This window comes from Podarcis pityusensis (assembly GCF_964106645.2).
Source record: "Podarcis pityusensis genome assembly, chromosome: 1".
In the NCBI taxonomy this organism is placed as follows: domain Eukaryota; kingdom Metazoa; phylum Chordata; class Lepidosauria; order Squamata; family Lacertidae; genus Podarcis; species Podarcis pityusensis.
Genome location: NC_138028.1, coordinates 105858945 through 105873763, shown reverse-complemented (window position 1 = coordinate 105873763; position 14819 = coordinate 105858945). Strand labels below are relative to the sequence as shown.

The 14819-nt window shown below is 38.6% G+C and overlaps 1 protein-coding gene across 3 annotated transcripts in view; it reads right to left on the bottom strand.

The window, feature by feature from the left end:
* The window catches only part of KCNJ3 (potassium inwardly rectifying channel subfamily J member 3), a 114762-nt gene that overhangs the window by 89125 nt on the left and 10818 nt on the right, over positions 1 to 14819 (bottom strand). The gene's annotated exons all lie outside the window — the stretch shown is intronic.

Here is a 14819-nt window from a genome sequence, read left to right as displayed (position 1 = left end):
GTTAGTTAACAGAATTGGCCAGGGAAAGTTTCTGATGTGACTTTCAAATCAAGGAAACTCTGAGTCTAGATCTCTGTAGTTATGACTTCTAGCTCAGTCAGTAGAACACCAGACTCTCAGGGTTGTGGGTTCCAGCCCCATGTTGGGCAAAAGATTCCTGCATTGCAGGGGGGTGGACTAGAAGACCCTTGTGGTGCATTCCAACTCTACAATTTCTATGAAATTTCTATGAAATTAACAACTAATATTCCCATCTTATTACCTATTGCAGCCTGCAATACTAAATTAATTAATTTGTTACAGGGCCAAAGCCCTTAACAGAACAGTAATACAGTGGTACCTCGGGTTACATACGCTTCAGGTTACATAAGCTTCGGGTTACAGACTCCGCTAACCCAGAAATAGTGCCTCAGGTTAAGAACTTTGCTTCAGGATGAGAACAGAAATCATGCTCCAGCGGCACGGCAGCAGCGGGAGGTCCCCATTAGCTAAAGTGGTGCTTCAGGTTAAGAACGGACCTCCGGAACGAATTAAGTACTTAACCCGAGGTACCACTGTACATTCTCCAGAAATGGTTTAGTTAAGCATACTATTACTGAGTAAATTTTCATTTAATTACACACATCAAATTTAGATATTTATTTTTCAATATTGTCCCAGCCTTATTTCAGCTCCAGCCTTATTCCAGACATTGTGATATATCACAATGTTTAGCTGGCAATATATTATGATATTGAAAACCAGATATTCCCCAGATCTAGTCTAGAACACATCAAAACACGACAAGGCAAGCCAATTCACCAGCTACATATTGTTAACATATTGGTCCAATAGCAATAACAACCAAATTATGGTTTAGGCAATCATGAATGCTCTCTCCTTACCAGTCCCTTACATGTGTTGCTTCACTTCCTTCCTCTTCCTGATTTCAGCAAGCCAAAATTTCCCATAGTTTATGAGTCAGACATTATCTACACATCAGAAGTTAAAACCTAGTTCAAACTACAATCTGGTGACAACCTATGATTTGCATAAACCATAATTTGTTCATCTTGGACATCAAAGCAAACCTTGGTTTGCCCAAACCAAGATGACAGGGAGAATATGTGAGTGCAAAACTCATTCAAGACAATCAGACTATTCTTTGGCTGTTTGGTCGCAATGTTTTATCAAAGTAGATAAGAAAGAGTATAAAGAACCACAAATACATGCTTTCCTGCCATCATATCCTGTAGCTTTAAAATAAAACTACCATTTTACTGGTGGCCCTCAGAGTTTGGTTTCGAAGTCTCTGTTTGAAAAAGTCTGATGGATGAGCATAACATTGCCAGCTTCTTGGGAAGAATAAGAATAGTGGTATAGCATTTGATTTCCTGTTGCTTGCTGTCACATAACTCAGGTTTATTAATGATGTAACTGTCAAGTATAACAACATGCACAATAAGAACAGCAATTCAAACTATAGGGTAGAATAGCGTATTGCATACTGTAGATACTATTTGTCATCCACGTTAGAAAGAGAGGGAAAATAACCAATTCGGTTTTGTGTCAGGGATTGTAGCATTCTTTCCTCCTGTCTGCAAGTTCTCCATCTCAATATTGTAAAAGTGTTGTTGTTGTGCTAGTGGTTTTATTTGGAGACATACATTACACTGTTGACATTCTAATAGCAATTTTGAATTGCAACATGTTTTGTACGTGATTGGCTTTAAGCAATAATGTAGAGGTCAGAATTTAAATATGGACAGTCACACGTCTCTATCATTGCGGCACTGAGAAAATAATGTAGCACATTGCGTATACATTCTGTGGCTTATTTAATATGTACTTTTTAAAGCAAGCTTTTAGTTAACTCAGCAAAATGAAAGAAAAATACTGACAGAGGTTATATGTACAGAATGTATACACGATTCTTTTGATTGCTATGAAAGTCTTTGGATAACTGCTAGGCACTTGTCTGCAACCATGCAGTATACAAATTATGATGCTGTTGTTCATCAAAGCACAGTTAAAACCATGAACAGATGTGGAATTGTACCTAATCTGTGCTAATGCTGATTTGTGCAAACGTAGTGCTAGTCATCGTTATCTCCCAAACTGAAAGCAAGGGTGGGATTGACACATAAGAAAAATTGGGGTAGGAAAGGACAGTAAAACTTATTGGGGTGATACTGGCTTGGCAATCAGGGAAGCCTACATGTTTCTTCATATGAAGGTTGCAATTCTATACACAATTAAGTTGCATAGATTTTATTAGCTTCAGCTGGATTTAAGTATTCAAAGTTTGTACAGGGTTGCAGACCAATCGTCTTGAGGGGATTTGGACTAAAATGCTGGAGCAGGGGGTGGGGTGATCCTGACTGGGGACACAACAACATTTTATTAATAAAAGCAAATTTAATGTCTTATGTTGCTTGTCTTTGTTAGTTTAGTAGGTACATCTGTTCATATTCTTTTCTGAAATAATATTGCTCCATTTAAAAAAAAAAATCCACACAGAACCACCTACAGATTCTAATTTGCACTTGAAATCAGTTAAGGATTCAGTAGCATTGGGCACATAAAATATAAGTTTGATACCTAGCATTTTAGGGAAGCAAAATGTAAAGATCTGAATGCAGTATAAAAGGCAGGTGGGATGATGCTAGCTATATGACCCAAAATTTCTGTCAAGAGCTCACCCACCAAGAAACTGTATACAACCTGAAAAGTAAACACCTATTCACAATCAAAGAAATAAGAAGACTGCTGAAATATGGACTGAAGATATTTTCTTTTTCATCACAAACTTCATTGTGGGACAAGTGATTTAGGGCAAGAATGAAATGGCACATTATGTGTGTGGTACAACTTACTCATCCTCTGGCGCTATTGCGCTGTGTCTCTTCTCTGCCCACACTCCATGTGTGAACAGGGGAACGTGCAACATAGCCGGGTACTGTTGTCAAGAAAGCACACAACATGGTGGTATCAAGACAGAAGGTATGCAACTTTTATTACACTTCTCAGACAGGGGAGAGAACTATCTTTGGGGTGCTATTTATTTCCCAGGGGGAAGTCCCAGGTTTCTCGTGTATAGTTCTCCCATTCATGCATTTGAAAATATTCAAGGTAGGAAGATTGTTTTGGGTTTTTTCTAATAGAATGAGTCCTAAACCAAATGCTGTAACGCAAGACACATAACAAGAATTGCTAGGCTCCTTTCTGGGAACTACTGAAGCCTGATCTTCATTTCCCTTCCCTTCATCACCATCATACCTAGCCAGTGTTCAAGGATCATCTATGATTCAATGCAATGCATCCGTGCTTGCACTCTCATTTTATTACCATTACCTAAAGGTTAACTTGCATCCTGGGCATCATTTACTATACAACCGTTCCTAAAGAAAATACAAATATCCTTGTTGCATAGGGAATATAGATCACAAGTGCTTAGTAAACTGGGAATTAACATCTTGCTTCAAGCACTTCTCAGATTTATGGATTCCACTGAGACCACAGTTTTCTGGATCACAGCACAAGCCAGTCCCTCTTGCTTATTGCTCTAGCACTTGCTCATGAAAACACTGAAAGAGAAGTGAAGCTACAGCATGCACAGCCAATTTCATGCATCCCTCACAATCAACAGATGAAGGTATAGTGTAAATGTACATACATAAATTTGGTAACTCACTCTGCCTGTCCTTCCCCCATTGCTCTGGTTGGTTGAGCACCAGTGCAACATACTCACTTAAGTAATGGAAAGCACAAACTGGCTTACTGGAATTCTAAAAGCAGCACAGCCTGGAAATAAAAAGGTTCGTTTTTGCATTTTTCCCGTTTTTTAGCAGCACCAGTTGCCCCCTCTTTCTGTCTGCCTTTGACTCAAAAGCTCCACAGCTGATTACTGATAATAAAACTATTTCAGAACGTTATTACAACTAATAATATTCCTCATTCCTCTTTAAGCCTTTTCCAAGATTCCATATTAACTGAAGTGCCTTGTGCCAAAGAAGTTCCATTGCCCTGAACTAATGCGTCAGTCCGAAATGTTGGAAACAGCATGCTCAACTGCTTGGACCAATAGGAAGACACTGGTCATCTACAAAAGCAGTCTATTCCTGATTCAAACTCATCTTCTAGCTTATGTACTTAATGACTACCTACTCACTTTTGTATAATTGTCAACAATGATCATTCACTTAAACTCTCAAAACACTGTTTTCAATTAACATTAGCATTGTCTATCATGGGACTGCTAGGTGCTCCAATCACACCACATGGCTGCTTAAACACCTTTTAAGCATCATCACCTCTTACTAACCAGGTATTAAATTAAAACACTTCATACGAAGACCAACATTAGAATCCTGGGAAATTGCTGTTTGGGGCTGCACATCTCTTGCAACATTAAGTGGAATGCCACTAGCAGACAAACACACACCATCTTAAAAAAGGAGAAAGTAATAGTAATTCAACCTCTTTTAGACTTTTTGTGTGGAGGGCGGGGGAATGAATTCTGGATGCTTGGACTTGAAGCCTGAGTAACCATTGCCTAGTAGGAGCAAGAACAGTTGGATACAACCCTGGAGTAAACATTTTGAATACTTTGAATAACTTTTATATATACAACTGAGATGGAGAATTGGAAGTCCCCTTTCTTTCTTTCTTTCTTTCTTTCTTTCTCATTCTTTCATTCTTTTTATCTTTTTGTTATTTTTTCTTCTTATTTATTTTTTATTTTGCTCCACTTTGTTTTTGTTGTTATTATTGTCCTCTGGGTTAAGGAGGGGATTACACACAGATTAAGGACCCTGTGTGAGAGGTATGGAAGGGAAGATCTCCCTTAGGGTGGGAGGCTGGGAGAGGAAAAGGAAGTCTCTTTGTGTGAGACAGGAGTTAAGACTGCTAAAGAGAACTTTGTATTCTTCTCTTTCATTCTTTCTTTTTGTTGTTGCTTTTGTTTGGATTAGTGGTTTTTTATTGTAATGTATTATGAAAAGCCTTAGTAAAATCTTATAAAAACAAAAACAAATCAACTTGCACACTGTGTAGCAGTTACCAGTATGTGGATTTACTTGAGGAGGTGCAATCCATACTCTAGTCAAATTAATGGCAAATCACCTACTGGTGTCAAAAGGTCTGGACTGCACTTCAAACAACACTCTTCATGGCTTGACCTCTTAGGATTTGTACACGTGTCTGGTGTGTGCATTTTAATAATCATGAGTTGGTCTTGCCAGAAGTTTAGGTGCTGGATATCCCCAAACTGCAAGTTAATTATGAAGAGTGGCCAGAACAGCAATTTAAAGCATCATCAAAGCAAGCTTAGCTCATAAGAATTTCATGACTACTAGCCTGCTTTCATGACCAAAGTCGTTAATGTCCAGCTTTCCACTTCAGCACAACTTAATTCAAGGGTGAATTCGACCCTGAATAATTTGTAGTTTGTTCTCTTCTCCCTTCTTATGTAAGCAGAAACCAATACTTCTTTCATTCTTTAAACATCTTTTTTTCTGTTTTGAATGATGTTTTATTATTTATATTTGCATGCTTCTTAGCTTTTTTAGAACATAACCAATATGGCAATTCAGTAAGCCTGCAATTTACGCAGTCAAAACCCATTGGGTTCAATGGCAAGTGGGATTGCCATTTTCCCTAGAATCTTGCACTTTTCCAATACTTTTTAATAAAAAGAAAGAAAAATTTGCTACATGCATAAAGCTGAATGCACACAAGTTAAATGTATGTAACTTGTTGGCTTACTGTATATACTAAGGCAGCTCTTAATTATCTGTCAAAAAGACAATTGCCAATTGAATTCATAACTTTTTAATTTAGGAAAAGAGACCAATTCAAATTCCTTCACTGAATGCTGATGCATAATTCAATGAAAAATAAACTAAATCCTTTAGCACTTTGGAAGATTACAAAAAACAGCAACCTCACAACAACCCACAAAAGCAAGCGAAAATTTGTGCCACAGAAGAGGTAACTAGAGGAAAGAGGCATTAGAGATCAGGAGAAACTACTCTGCATGCAGATGAATAGTATGCTTATTAAACTTCTCCCTGCTTACTGTATCTAAGATAGTGGCCATGGTGAGAACATAAAGAAGGTAATCTCTAAGGCAGGGGTGGGGTGGGGAACATGTAGCCCTCTAGATGTTGCTTAATGATAGCCCCAGCTGACATGCTCAATGGTCAAGGATAACGACAGTTGTCATCTGAAGTATTTGGAGGCCACAGGTTTCTACATTCCCTAAGGGATACAGAAGCTAAGCCAATTCTGCAAAAGCAGAATTTATTTATTTAAAAACATATACACCACTTTTCACACAGGTATCAAAGTAGTGTACAATGTAAGATGTCAAATTATTTAAGAAACAGAAGAAAACACAGCACACAGGGAATCACTGAGCAGAAAAGCAAATCAGGATCAAGTTAATGTTTGGGCAGACAAAAATATTTTGAATTGCCAGGGACAGTATACTGCCAAGAATGCTCACCAGAACTCTGGAGGAAGCCTGTTCTATAATAGAAGTACTACCCTTGAGAATGCCCTCTCTCAGGTTGCCACCAGGTATACTAAAGCAGGCAGGAACACCACTAAGAGATGCGGAGAATATTCTGGAAATACAAGAGGGACTAGAGAATATGCCAGAATAACCCATACAATGTGTTCCTGTGATGGATCATCTCTTTCAGAAGTACATTTTATATCGGTGTATATATAAGGGTAGTCTAATCTTAAAGTTATCGGGGTGTGAGTGGTAATTCTAGGTCTGAATTTGAAGGAAAAGGTTATAAGTGTTACAAAGTGCACATTGGGACTTACATGAATGGTTCAGCCCTCACATGTATTCCTGCATGCACTCCCAAGAGGTTTTTGCTGAAGTTATAATATGCATCCATTGTGAATATGTATTTACTCTTAAATTTATGCCCTAACTATTATTATTATTGGGACACGGGTGGCGCTGTGGTCTAAACCACAGAGCTTAGGACTTGCTGATCAGAAGCTTGGTGGTTTGAATCCCCGTGACCGATGGGGTGAGCTCCCGTTGTTTGGTCCCAGCTCCTGCCAACCTAGCAGTTAGAAAGCACGTCAAGGACAAGTAGTTAAATAGGTACCGCTCCGTCGGGAAGGTAAATGGCGTTTCCATGAGCTGCTCTGGTTCGCCAGAAGTGGCTTAGTCATGCTGGCCACATGACCCGGAAGCTGTCTGCAGACAAATGCCTGCTCCCTCGGCCTATAGAGCGAGATGAGCGCTGCAACCCCAGAGTCGTCCACGACTGGACCTTACGGTCAAGGGTACCTTTACCTTTATTATTATTATTATTATTATTATTAATTAAATAAATATATACACCCCCTTTACCCAGAAGTCTCAGGGCTGTTCACAGAATAAAATCAAGATATAAAAACAAAAAATGCCTAATAAAAACAAAAACAGCCACCCTATAGCCCCCCCCCCCATTTTTAAAGGGAATAGGATGTAAATCGGATCAACCAAAGGCCTGGTTAAAAAGGAAGCTATCACACAAGAGGAATAAAGAAAGATTGGTTTATTAAACATTAAATTAAAATTATATCAATTAAAAAAATAGTGACAGAGTATACGGATGCTGCTTCAGAGAGCGTAATTATAATGAACAGAGGCAGCAAATCTTACAGCTTACACACTTGATCTAAAAGAATAAATAGGATCCCTATCTATCCCCCCACCCTGAAAAAAACCCCAGAGACACAATGTATATGGCATCTTTTCCACAGTGCCCACAGTGAAAGTAAAGTGAGAAAGGGAGGGAGAGGGTACCCTTGATCTTGAAGCCTAATGGAACAGAAAGCCAGGAATTAGAAAGCCGAACAGTTGTCTGTACCAGCAAGTCTACAGCGTCTATCCCACCCATTCTGTGCTTTGTGTACCAGCAAAAGCATATAGCCTTGTCCTCAAGAGTGAAGAGTGAAAATGGGTCCCTTGTTGGAGCTTTGAAGGCTACCCAACCATTTTAAATCTAGAGATTCTGTACTATTTTGAGCCAATGTATTCTAATGGAAAAGAGGACGTGGGTCTTTTGGATGAGTAATTGTCATAACACCTTTATTTCATTGCTTATTCCCTACGAGTTAGTGACTATTCTGTTTAACTGATTGAGTTGTGGTAAAAAAAAAAAAAAAAAGGACATGATCATCCTCTATCAAATGCATAGTAAGGCTTTTCAGTTTGAGCAAGTACTTATTTAGCAAACAAGGACAGGTGCAGGTGATTCTTTTTAATTTAAAAAAAAGTTTAATGATATCAGCAATTCAACAGTCTCGGAAGTTGGTGAACTATAAAAGCAGGAGTCTTATGGGGCCAGTGTATGCTACAGTCTTTTTCTGGAGGTTTACATTGCCCCTAGTGCCCCCGGCATGAAATATGCCAATCCCTGCTCACTCCCTGACCTTTCCAGCAGAGCCTGGTAACTGTCCTTGAACACACAAATGTGACATGGCAAATGCAGAGGCAAGCTACCAGGCTTGCCAGTATATTGCCTATGGCACTCTCAGTCTCTCCCACTCACCCTAGTGAAACCATTTTAATACAGATCTGTGATGAACTATTCTTTTTCCGATGTGACTAGTATGGTCTAAGTTCTGTTTGCAGAAAACAAGGCTAAAGGTGTTATTGAAATAACATTAAGAACACTTTCAGAGAGCATTAAGAATGAATCCATGAACCAGTTTCCTTTGAGGTTTCTCTATATTTCAAATTCTCATTAGCTAGGAACATGTAATACATTCTGTAGCTTATCACTGTGTTGCAGGGTAACGCTGCAGTTTTATTAGGCTACCAACAACAGATAAGCAGGCAAAGGGCTTCCAACGTATCACTTCTGCCTATAATAGCATTTGATCATTTTGTCGCACCCAGATTAAATGTATTATTTTTAAAAAGCTAAGGATTTTTTATTTTTTTTTGCCTCTGCTTCAAAGCTTAGGCAACAAGATTGTTGTTATTTAAAATGCTTTCCTGAAACTTATTACTTTTTGTTTTAGGATAGGTATTGCAATTTTAAAAGCATACCAATAATAGATGAATAACATCTGCATACTCCCTCTCCATGGAAAGAATTAATAAAATAAGCACAAAGTACTTACATGATTCCCTTCTGAGGCAGCTGAGGAAATTTACAACACAACATGAAATTTACTTGCAGCTTTCTTTAAATAATCCCGAAATACTGCTGCTTTGTATTTTTAGTGCCCTTTGTAGATATAAACTTTTGTCAAATATTAGCATATATATTAACAATGTTTTCAGAACAGCTGAAAAACTCATAAAATTAAGAAACAAATTTAAAAGAGACAACTTCTGCGTTTTCAAGAGTTTTAATCAACTTTTTTTTTTTACTGGACTAAATATCACCATCAACAACATGCTATATTAATGACAATATATTTGCCTTTCCAGAAAGCACAATGGGGAAAAGGGTCAGAGAAACAGAACATTATTTTGCCTACAATAAAAAGCTTTCCTAGTACTAAGGAATCACCAGAATTAATGAACAAAACTAAACACTTTGGCCTGTGCACATGGCTCTCTGCAAATCATAGTTTGCAAACCACGAACTATCTTTTCCCCTGCCCACCTATCCTTTCTGGAGCATTTTTTCCTCTTCCTTACCCTCATCAAATCATAATTTCTCAGTATATGTATACTGACAAAAACCATGGTTAGTGCAAACTGTGTCTCCCTCACAACCAGAGATTGAAACCATGTTTGAGGGAAAGCTGGCTTTCACTATCCATGGTTAGGGAAATCCATACAACACAAAGTTACTTGTGGCAGAAAGCCAGGACTGTCCCTGAACTGAGCTTTTTGCATCTAAGCTGCATATGCAATAGGTGTTTATTGGAACTGTATGCATTTGCAACACATTCAAGATAGTATAGACATGCACATCCTACTAAACACATATACAAACAAAACATGGTAGAAGTGGGCTTAGAAAGTGAATAGGGGATGGGGGGAAAAATCAGAGCTAGGATGCCACCCAAAGCTCTTAGTTCTCATTCCTGAGCACCACACACAATTTCTATTTTAGGGATTTTGTTTTTCTCTGCAATGCTCCGATGTCTTGGGAAAAACAGGGAGTGTTTAACAAGAGAAGCCTTGCCTGTTGACTTGATCATAAAAGAATCTGTGTGTGTGTACTTCTGAAGTGGGGAAAACGGAATATTTAAGCCTCATGCTCATTATACAATTTTGCAAGTAGCTTACCCAAGCAAATTTTATCCTAAAAGCTTAGTACAAGCAGGCAGGTATTGGATTTCCATTTAAATTCAATAAGCTTTATAAATGGTAAAGCATGAAGACCTCTTCTGTTTATTTTGACACATTAGCCCTAGTGAATGCTCAGGATTAAGATCTTAATGAGAACCAGGAAGGGGCAGCATGGATCAAGTGGTACCTTTGGGGAGCTCTTCACAAATGAAAGGAAGAAAAACACAACTCTTGGATGTGGCACTTTTATTACCTCTGTATTGATCAATCGCTCCTGAGGCTGACTCTATGTGCAAGTCAATTTTATATAAACAGAGGGCAACTTCACAGCACTGTACTTAAAATAACATTGCATCATGACTACCTTACAAAGCAATCCTACTGAGCTGGGTCGCTGGCAGGGCCAGATTTAGGTCTGATGAGGCCCTAAGCTACTGAAGGTAATGGGGCCCTTTATATGTCCAGCTGTCCTTTACCAACAACAAATTGTCACTGTTTTTTGTGTTGAATATATGCTATATGGTAATTTATGGACCTAAAGCCATTTCCACATAACAGATAGGAGCCTACACAACACAAAACACTGCTGCTGTATGTAGGTTTTATTTTATTTGTTTTTTATCTTATACTTTGGAAATGTACATCCAGGTGTTTGTTTTTTTCCTTTAAAAAAAATTTTGGGGCCCCAAGAGAGCAGGGCCCTCAGCTATAGCTTGTTTAGCTTATACATAAATATGGCACTGGTCGCTGGTAGGAAAGAAGCTAAATGAGAGGGTGCAGCTTGTCACCGTTTTCTTATTTTCCCTCCCAATAGTCCCAAGATGTATTCTAGGGATGTGTCAGGGAATCAGGGTGCCTTTGGACCCAGCAGATCCCATGACACACCCCAGAATGCTGCCTTTTCGACCCCTCTTCCATTGAAGCACCAACAGTTGTTGAGGGTTTTTACAGCTGCAATGAGGCAGTCCCTAGATACAGTACTGACCTACTGCTGTGCCCATGGATTCCGGCCCCTCTGTCCTCAAAATCCTACGGCTGCTGGGAGACCTGCCAGAACCCTAGGTTTCAGCTATTAATGTTTTATCATTTTTGCCATAACGTTTTATCGTGACCTGTATGCTAATTGTACATTCAGTACAGGAACATGAAGGGAAGGGTGGACAAACAGAATGAGATGCAGACAATGCATGGCAACAAATGTGGATTGGATCTGGGGTAAGATTTTTCTCAGTTACTGTGCATTATTATTATAGTTGAAACCCAGCAACTTAAATCTTTACCTCTGGTGATTATGAATTGCCTCCAGGTGACCAGTGACGAAGCAGAGATTTTATTTTTATTTTTTTGCAACAGTTGCTTCTCTTTTTCTATCCCCCCTTTTCAATTATCAGTGTTGCATGCATTGAATAAGTGGGCAGCCTGGCTAGTAAAAATGTTTGTGAATGAGTAACTCTTATGGACTTAATTTGAAAACTTATTTTGTTCACTGAATAATCCCATGCTCAGAGCAAACAATTGAAATGTAACATAAACTTGCTAAGGTTTTAAAAGACTTCTGAATTATAATCCAGTGATATTTTAGGAATGAATGAGAAAGAAAATTATCCCATTCCCAAAAACCTTAAGAGCTACTTTGTAGATCATTGTTCCATGCATTTTATATTTTGCTTTAAGGTACTATGCTTTACTATCAGCTAAATAACCAATAATGCTAACCAGTAACTACACTGAATTATTATTTTTTGTATGTTTCAGGAAGTCTTGGAATTACACGCCATAGTCCATTCCTATGCTCTGCAGTATTGAGGTAGTAGTGCTTTGAATTCAATGCTATGTTCCCAATACTGACATACTAAATAAGTCAGGCTATTTTAGGATTAATTTGCAAATTTAGGATGTGACATAAGGGGCGATGGAAGTCCTGCCCACTTTGCTCCAAATACCTTTGTGTGATAATCCATTGTTCATCACATGGTTCAGGCCTAGCTCTTAATTTTAGCACCAGAGAAATGGGTGCAAAAAAACCACCCTACATGTAAAAATTAGTTTCCTTTCTTGGGATAGGTCTCTGCCAAGGCTGTTTTTTTATGTACAGAAAGATAACTGTAAATGTTAAGTGCCTGAAATCTGGAAGTATTGTTTATTACTATGCAGGTGACGATGTCCTACAATGACTACAATGTACATCTACTTCTGTGCAAATTCTGCAACAAAAAGTGCTCAGGAGGTGCAATTGCAACCCCAAATATCTGGATCAGGGTTTAAAGGCACTGACCTGGTCAATGTAAGAATACATCTATATTACATCAATATTTCGAACACTGTCCTTTACCCTTTACCTTTACTCAGTGAATTTCATGGCTGAGTGGGTTTCTGAACCTGAGACTCCCAGATCCTAGTCCAACACTCTAACCACTACACCACACTGGCATGGTGACTTACGCTTCGTTAGGCTACAACCTAAAGCTTGGAGTAAGCCCCATTGACTTATTACTGAGTAGACATGCTATTGAAATACACATAGCACATCAAAACTAGAATACGAATCAATCTGGCTAGCCTGATTCAAAAATACACACTCATACCCTGCTCACACACAAAAACAATTCTCCCTACAGCCAACCAACCACACCCTAAGCCACCGACAACCTCTCTCACCACCAAGGAAATACAACAAGTGAATAGCAAGAGAAGCCATACAAGTTACGCTGACACAACCCCCACCCCAAGTAGAATGATAGAAGCATAACCACCCAACCCCACCCCACCCCACTCACCATTCCCCCTCCCCCTCTTCTTTTTTCTTCTTCCTAATTGTTTAAACCAATTCATGAACCAAGAACTTCTACATTGACCACTAATAATGAAACATATGTTGTAGATATTTTTCCACATTTATTACGCTAACTTTGTGATATACAAATGACATGAGAAAACTTGGTTTACTTATTTGTATAGCATTATTCTTGTTTATAAAACTCAATAAAACAAAACAAAACTAGAATCACAAATCTGAAATAATGAAAACTGCTTCATACCTTTTAATACAGTGGTGGACAACCCCTGGCCTTCTAAATGTTGCTGGAATAGGAGTCCCATAATCTCAGACCACTGGTCATTCCCTAAGAAGCAGCTATTTAGTGCAGCTGATCCCAATCATGTCCTTACCTGCCTGAGGTCACATATGACATCAGGTGTTGAGCAGGTGGTCATGGTTTGGGGAAAACAGCCTCATAGGAAAGGATTCCCACGGCTGATTTAAAGGTTGCTTAAATACAGATTCCTTAAGTTTTAAATTAATTATCAACTCTCTATAACCCCTATTTTGGAAACAGCCACCCAATGATGCATTTGTTACAAAGCCTTTTAGAACCTAAAAATCAGATTTATTTAATATACTGTAATTAATGTTAGGACTGTGATGCACTTCAAACTGACTTACAGTTTTAAGTCATATGTACAAATGTGAATAAACTATTCAAACTGACTCATTTCTGCTACTTACAGCATTTGCTAGAAAACAGAACTACTGGGAGACTGAAATTTACTACTCTTCTCCAACATTGTCTTCTGCTAACTTGTTTTTTACAATCTGGTTTAGGTTGCTTTGCTATGCAAACTAAAGAGTGAAATCCTATATGTGTACAATCAGAAAAAGCCCACATTTCATAGGGGCTTATTACCAGGAAAGTATGTACCTGTATAGGCTTACAGACACTGTTTTATGATGTTTTCATATCCATACCAGGTCCACTCTGAGAAATGGCTCAATGGGATGACAGCCACTTCCACCTTGGAACTGCCCAACAATATTCATGACTATAAATCAGGATTTCCTTGGTGACAACTGCAACTGTTAAACGCTATCATTGTGAAGACATTTAAAGGATGCTTGGTCTCCACGCTCAAAGGAAGGAAATGGCAAAGCTCACGACTATTCTGGGGCAAGCAGTTCATCAAGGTATCAGAATGCCTACTATATTTACTGCTAAAATTAACTTTCCAAACCTTCTTGGTTTAATGAATGTACACTGAATGAACCCACATTGTAATTTGGATTTAGATTCCTTACGTATATATCACTTGCCATTTCTCTTCTCTGAAACATATTCAATAAAATCAATCTGTAGCACAGAAACCCGATGTATACATCTTCTGCATGCAATCAGTTTCCGTTTTCATCTCTGTCAACTTACAGTGCCATCCCTTTCTCCATTAGATTTATTATTAGCTGCCTTTGATTCTACACAACTTCAATTCTCCAGCTACAATTGCTAATAACCATACCAATGAGTTTTCTGAGCCCCAGCAGTTTCACCTTTCATTTCCACTACGGTCTGAATTGTTTTATCCTACTATCAAAAGGTGAACAGGGATACAAAACAAGCAACATCCTAACCCACCAAAGTAAGCGGAACTGGTGCGGCCCTCACAACTCTGGATTTCGACTGAAACAAAACACACAGAATAACTGGAGGAGCTCATTCGCTGTACTAGCATAAACATACTTGACACACTAGGAAGCAAGTGGGAATAGACCAAACAGAGGGTAAGAAGCACTAACAGGCTC